Genomic DNA, 7636 nt, shown 5'->3' on the forward strand with positions numbered 1-7636 from the left:
GATCCCATCTGGCCCCGGGGCTTTCCCCGACTGCATAACTCCCACCGCCTCCTGAACCTCTTTCAAGGAAATGTCCTCCTCCAGTGTCTCTCTTTTTGCTGGTTCTAAGGTAGGGAGCGAAACTCGATCCAAATACTGAAGCAGCTCACAATTGTCATAGGACACCCTAGAGGAGTACAGGGTTTGATAGAACTCTAGAAACCTAGCACTAATTTCAGTGGGTGACGTTAATAAACGACCATCCAGATCCCTCAGCCTATGTGGGTCTTTTCATGTTGCCCCTTGGCTAACCAGGCCAGTAACTTACCATTTTTATCACCAAATTCAAACACCCTTTGGGCTCCATCTAGCATAGATTTCTTGGTGAGGTCTATTCTTAGTAGGGATAGTTCCCTCAGGGTGTCTTGCCAGGTTATATAATTAGCTTGCAACAGAGATCGTACATATTCGGCCTCTTTAAGTCTTGCCTGCTCCTCCATTTGTCTCAGAGACTGCACAGATTTCCTCTTCCGCTGAGCTATACATTTAATATATTCATCTCTGAGCCAGGCCTTAAAGGTATCCCATAGAACCATGGGTCTCGCAGACTCTGCATTATTTATCCAAAAATTGCACAATACTTCCGGCATCTCTTCCTGAATCTCAGGGTCCATGATCCAATATTTGGATAGTCGCCATACCTTCCCGCCCTCCGCATGAGAGGTCCGAATGGTGACAGACAGGGGGGCATGATCAGATATTCCCCTCGAGAGAATCTCAGTCGATACCACTCTCTGCAACATAGCCGAAGAGGCAAACGCCAAGTCAATACGTGACATAGTCCGGTATATGGTAGAGAGGCAAGTATACTCCCTGTCTGAGGGATGGGAATGGCGCCAACGTCTGTCATGTGGAAGGCGGTCGCCCAACGGGACAGGGCAGGTTGCTGGGGGCCCGAAGCAGACACTTTGTCTAAATCTCTAGAAGGCACTATATTAAAATCCCCTATAATTAGTACATTATCCACATTGAACATTGTAACCTGTTGCATCAATACATGGAGCACTTCTATATTAAAAGGTGGGGGCAAATATATATTAGATCTGCACGATTCTGGCCAAAATGAGAATCACGATTTTTTTGCTTAGAATAAAAAGATCACGATTCTCACGTCGTAAAATCTTTCACATTATACAAAAAAAAAAAAGGGCTAACTTTACTGGTTAGATTTTTTTTTTTTTTTTTTTTAAATTCATTAAAGTAATTTTTTCCAAAAAAAATTGCATTTGAAAGACCGCTGTGCAAATACAGTGTGGGTGTGGCATAAAATATTGCAACAACCACCATTTTATTCTCTATGGTGTCTACTAAAAAATATATATATGTTTGGGGATTCTAAGTTATTTTCTAGCAAAAAAAAAAAAATGATTTTAACTTGAAACCAACAAATGTCACAAAAACGTTTAGTGTTTAAGTGGTTAAGCTTTTTTCACTTACACAGGAAGTCTATTCCATTGACAAATTGTTACAATGTTTATACTTAAGTTCAACTGATAAAGAATTGTTTCTTGGCAGATGGCCCAGTTTTTCTCTTCCTTTCTTTTGAGGGCTGTGACTTCAGAGAGCAGAGAGAATTCTTTGCATAGAAAGAATTGTGAAACACTTTAGTCGAGATCGCAATAACGATTCTTGATGATTAATCACGATAACGATTGTTGACGATTAATTGTGCAGCTCTAATATATACCCACTATTACATAAGGGATTTCCAAGATTAATGCATGTAAAATAATATATTTGCCTCTGGGGTCAAGTTTGACCTCAATGAGCTGAAAGGGCAAGGATCTATGCACCAGAATGCTAACTCTGGCATAGTTAGAGTAGGGTGCATGATAGTGAGCACCAACCCAAGTCCTCCTCAGACTCATGACTCTGGAACCCGTCAGATGCGTCTCCTGCAGGATACACACCTGCGGGTGGAGTTTCCTCAAATAATTTAGCACCAGGGAACGCTTGATGGCTGAATTAAGCCCTTGAACGTTCCAGGACACCACTAAGCACTTAGCCATGAGATAAACGTGTCCAATAGTAAAGGAGGCTCTCCACTAGCACCATGCGGGTCCAGTGAACCAGAGGGGGCCCTCGCTCCCCCTCTGGGTCCACAGAGTCCAGCAGTACAGCATTATGGAGTGTAACATCATACCGAGGTAGTTGCTCCCTAGGGTACATGGGAACATTGCTAGACCAACACAACCATGAAAACTTACAAAACATTAAGGAACAGCAGCCATGAACAGCAGCCGCCGGTCCACCCCTCCCCCCACCCCATGCACCTCGGAACAGAGAGATGCATTTGAAACCCACAACACCCATTGTTCTTGAACTAATCCCTCAGGTTGGGAGCATGTAGCCAGATAGGGATCCACACATCTAGCAAAGCATACAAAAAACAAAAATGAAAAATAAAATCCCAGGGGGGGGGGTCCTTTTCAGAGCTATTGGAGTGTAATATTTGTAAAATAGGGTTATTTTCACCTGACTGAGCAGGGGTACACACTTCAGAGTCCGTTACGAAGAACATCCAGTAAACTAGGGGGTAATATAACTTGCAGTCATTTGCATAGGACAATAGAAAGTACATGTCACAAAGACCCGGAGAGCCCACAGTCTCATGGAGGACAACAAACCTAATCTCCACCGTCCCCCCATCCCATCAGCACAGAAGGGGGAAAATTTTTTTCCTGTTATGTATAGGAGACGGGGGGGGGGGGGGTATGGGCAAAACTCCATCAAGGGGAAAAGAAATGCTTACCAGCTGCAAGAACACAGGACTATCGAACAGAAAGCAACCATACAGTCCATAACAGATTGCTGGGACCAGTAGTGCTACGGGAGGGAGTGCTTCAAGCCATGCAGAGGCCTCCCTAGGATTAACAAAGAAGCGCACGGTCTCTCCATCCACTACCCTCAGTTTTGCTGGGAACAGGACGCTGTACTTGAATCCCTTGGATCTCGGGGCGGCCTTGACGCTGTCGAAGGACCGGCGCTGCCTCTGGGTCTCCATGATGTAATCCAGAAACAGCAAGATCTTCACATTGCGGTAAGGAAGTTCCCTGGCCGCCCGGGCAGCTCGTAGTAGCTCATCACGGTCTCGGTAATTGAGCACCCGGAGAATGAAGGTTCTGGGTGGAGCTCCCTCAGGTCCAGGCTTGGAGGGGACACGATGAGCCCGCTCTACTGCGAAGTATGGGGAGAGTTTGGCTGCTGGCAGCAGGGAGCGCAGGAAATCTTCAGTGAATAGAGCGGGGGATCTTCCCTCAACCCCCTCCGGGAGTCCCACAATCCTAAGATTATTATGGCGGCTCCTATTCTCTGCGTCCTCCGCTCTATATTCTAGTGCCTTACCCCTCGTTTGCAGGGCTCGGTTGGATGCCGCATGATCAGTCATCGTGTCCTCCACCTCCCCCACACGCCGCTCCGTTTCAGCCACTCGAGACCGGATCTTATCCAGGTCTTGGTGAATCAATCCCACGTCCATCTGTACCTCCTCTATCTTAGATGTTAAGGCAGTTTGACACGAGGTGATGGCCGCCAAAACCTCCGGAATGCCTGGAGATACTGGGATAGAACCCTCCTCGTGGTCCGTTTGCGACGCCATGTTGGAAAGGCGCGCTGGGGATCCCAGGGCACAGGAGACCGGAGTGGTTTCTGCCGAGCCACTGGGGGAAATTTCAGCCGCTTACCCCTCTTCTGACTCCCAAAGTGTTTAGAAGGCATCCAGGGATAAAAGGATCCTCTCGATCCACTTAGTAGGTGCAGATAATATAACGGATCTCACTCCAGGATAGCTCTGTGAACACGTCTGTTCAGTCCACCATCCCGGCCACGCCCCCCGTTAAAACTTATATTAGCATTAAAGGGTAACTCCACATTCAACCAAAAACAATACAGCAAAAAAAAAATTGTAATTTAATGTTAGGGCTGGTTCACACCACATGCAGTCCAGTGCATTTTTTTATGCATCAGAAACGCATAGATATATATGGTACCAATTGACACCAGTGTGGTCCGTTCTTGTAGGTTCCAGTTCCAGAAGAAAAAGTAGAACATGCTGCATTTTTTCCACACTGAACTGTACTGGAGCGCGGTAAAACACACTAGAAGGCCCATTTAAGGTAAAGGAAAAAAAGAGTGGAAAAATGCACTGGAAAGCATCAAAAAACACACCAGAAACACTTCAAAAATGCGCATGCAGAAATGAATCCAGAACGCATCAGGACTGCGCTTTTATGGTGTGAACTGGCCTTTAGTGTACAGAATGCCCCTAGAAATGTCTATTTCTGCTTGTGTGAAGAACTCTGCACTATCTGCACTAAGATACAAGTCAGATTTTAGGCACCCTAATGTCATTTTTTTGATGAGATATTTCCCAAAAGTTATTCACGTCTAATGGGATGCACACCCTGCAACTTTTCTCATCAGAACCCTGAAAATATATCAGATGCTTCTAATAAATTAGTTATTCCTATTCCGAATCAGTCCTGTACAAGACATGATCTAATGATTCCTTCAGAGCAGAAACAGGTAGGACTCTACACTAAGGTTTGTTAAAATCCTTGCAATGTACATAAATCACCCAGAGGGGATTGTTTTTTTTCTCAACAAAAGTGGACTTACTTATTTAAGTGATTAGGTTTTCATAATGTGGGGTTGATTTACTAAAACTGGAGAGTGCAAATCTGGTGCAGCTCTGCATAGGAACCAATCAGCTTCCAAGTTTTTTTTTTTTTTTGTCAAAGTGTACTTGAACAAGCTGAAGTTAGATGCTGATTGGCTACCATGCACAGCTGAACCAGATTTTACACACTCCAGTTTTAGTAAATCAACCTCTGTACACTTTAAATTCTACAGTTGTTTTCAAACTTTTTTAAAAATCTAGTTTGTCTTAAAATAATACCTGCTGATCCTGTCATGAAAATCCTTGTTCAGGCACTTCCTGTTATAGGGTGACAAGTTCTCCTGTAATGTCACCCTGTTACATGCTCCCCCTTTGAAGTATAAGCTGCCATGCTGATTCACATTATGGAGGGGATTTACTAAAACTGAAGCACACACAATCTGGTGCAGCTGTATACAGTAACAAATCACTGTCTAGGTTTTATTGTCAAAGCCTAAAGCAGTAGTAAAGTCCGCTTTATGACTTGTACCTACAGGTAAACCTATAATAAGGCTTGTAGGTACAAAAAAAAATCTCCTAAACATGTGTGGTTTAGGAGATATTCACATTTGTAGAGGCCGGTGACATCACTGGCGCATGCGCACTGTGCTCTGAATGGACGGCTTTAAAGCGGAACTCTGGGGGGGAAAAAACATTTGTCATTGCAGTGGGTTCTCCTCCCCACTGCAAGAGTTAACTGCTTGTGTCTCCCAGGGGGAGATGAATAGAGTGTTATACGTAAGCCAACCATGTATCTGGGACTCCATAGGAGAGATTTCCTCTTACTTTCCATTCTGCTGACAACTGTTTTATCAGACAGGAAATGTGGGACAATCTGCAACAGGGACACAGTTGTCATCGAGCAATTGCTAGCCTTGCGGATAGTCTCAGATAGCAGTAAAGCTGGACAGGGGTTTTAATCTTTCCCCACTCTATCCAAAAAATGTTGGGTTTATACTTTAAATAAAAGGGGTTGTAAAGCTTTTTTTTTTGTATTAAAATAACAAATATGTTATACTTACCTGCTCTGTGCAATGCTTTTTCACAGAACAGCCCCATCCTCCTCTTCTGGGGTCCCCCACCGGCACTCCTGGCCCCTCCTCTTCATCGGGTGCTGTGCGGGCTTGCTACTGAGTCCCGCTGCTGCATCCATTGACCCAGACAGCGGGACTCAGCACTGCCCCCCCGCTGTCAATCAAATCCAGTGTCACTGGATTTGATTGACAGCAGTGAGAGCTAATGGCTCCTGGTGCTATCAATCTGTCCAATGAGGAGAGAGACAGCAGTTGGAGCCGCTGCGCTCATGCACAACGCTGGATCGGGATCAGGTAAGAAAAAAAAGGGGGGGGGGCTGGGGGCAGCTGCAGCACAGAAGGTTTTTAACTTTAATGCATACAACCATCTTAAAGTGTACCTGTGTCCAACTATTGGACCACATCAAGTAGGAGCAGCTGAGAGTGTGGCTGTTAGCACAGGAAACAACTGGAAGGGCTACCGTTCAGTTGCTGCTGAAGATACATTGCATGATTACTGCAATGAGCATAAGGCTCCGTTCTCACCTGGACGTTCTGTAGCGACAGCTGCAAACACTCGATTATTTGAGCTTTTCTTCTGTCTTTTGCTTGAGCGTTTTTGGAGCAACACCATTCATTTGAAAGGGCCTCTCTCCACTTAAATTTCTCAAAAAGAAGCTCATGTACCAAATCTTGGCACAGAGCCAAGAGCATTTTGCTGCGATTCTGGAATCGCTGGCGGTATCGCTGCAATTCTGCCCACGATCCAGAATGTCCAGGTGTGAATGGAGTCTACTGAAAAAAAAAACAGGGAGGGGGGTAGGTTCCACTACCCCCCCCCCCCTTTTCCCCTAATAGCTTGCACTACTTTTTTAGCTACCAGTGGTACCCAACAATATTGGGCTGATGTTCCGAGCAAGTGCACATTTTCAGAGCCCATCTCTCACAGAACCAGCCTGGTGCTGAGGAGCATATAATCTCTATATTAGCATCTGTGAGATTAGCCTAGCCTCTTGCTATGTTGATGCCAGCCTATGTCTGGTGTGTCTAGTGTGTGGGCTTGGCACCATTTAGGAAAGGGTGACCACGAATTTGGACCTTCCAAAAAAATAATAATAAATAAACAAATAAAAAACTAACATTGAAAATGACAGTGAAAAAGGTTACAAGATGAGAGATTTTTCAATCTGAACTTTGGAGTAGATAAGGCAAAAGGATTCCTGGGTTAGCTCCCTGCTCGCTGGACAGAGTTTGTTATACAGATTCTCTGCCCATTGTGGGGACTGACAGACTAGACAGGTGACAAAGGAGGCTGCATTGCCCAACCAGGAAGCTAAATTGCTTAATCAGGAAATAGGTGTGTCACCTGGATGATTGTGCAATGTGGAAAAATATATGTAAATCGTATGATTCACTTCACAGAATTACAAATCCTTAAGAGAGAAAATTGTAAACATATATACAGATAGGTCCATATATATATTTGGACACAGGCACAATTTTCATACTTTTGGCTCTGTATGCCACCAGAATAAAATTAAAATGAAACAATACAAAGGAATATGAAGTGCAGGCTTTCAGCTTTAATTCAAGGTTTGAACATAAATATCATGTACAAATTTTATGAACTGCAACCATTTTTATACACAGTCCCCCCATTTTCAGGGGCTCAAATGTAATTGGACAGATAAATATACCGTAATCATAAATAAAATGTTCATTTTTAATATTTTGTTGAGAATCCTCTACTGGCAATGTCTGCCTGAAGTCTGAAACCCATAGACATTACCAAAGCTCCTGGGTTGCTTTGCAGGGTGTTTTGGATCATTGTCCATCTGTACTGTGAAGTGCCGTCCAATCAACTTTGCTGCATTTGGCTGAATCTGGGCTGACAGTATATCTCTAAACACTGCCGAATTCATCCGGC

This window comes from Aquarana catesbeiana, linkage group LG05 (genome assembly GCF_042186555.1).
Source record: "Aquarana catesbeiana isolate 2022-GZ linkage group LG05, ASM4218655v1, whole genome shotgun sequence".
NCBI lineage: Eukaryota > Metazoa > Chordata > Amphibia > Anura > Ranidae > Aquarana > Aquarana catesbeiana.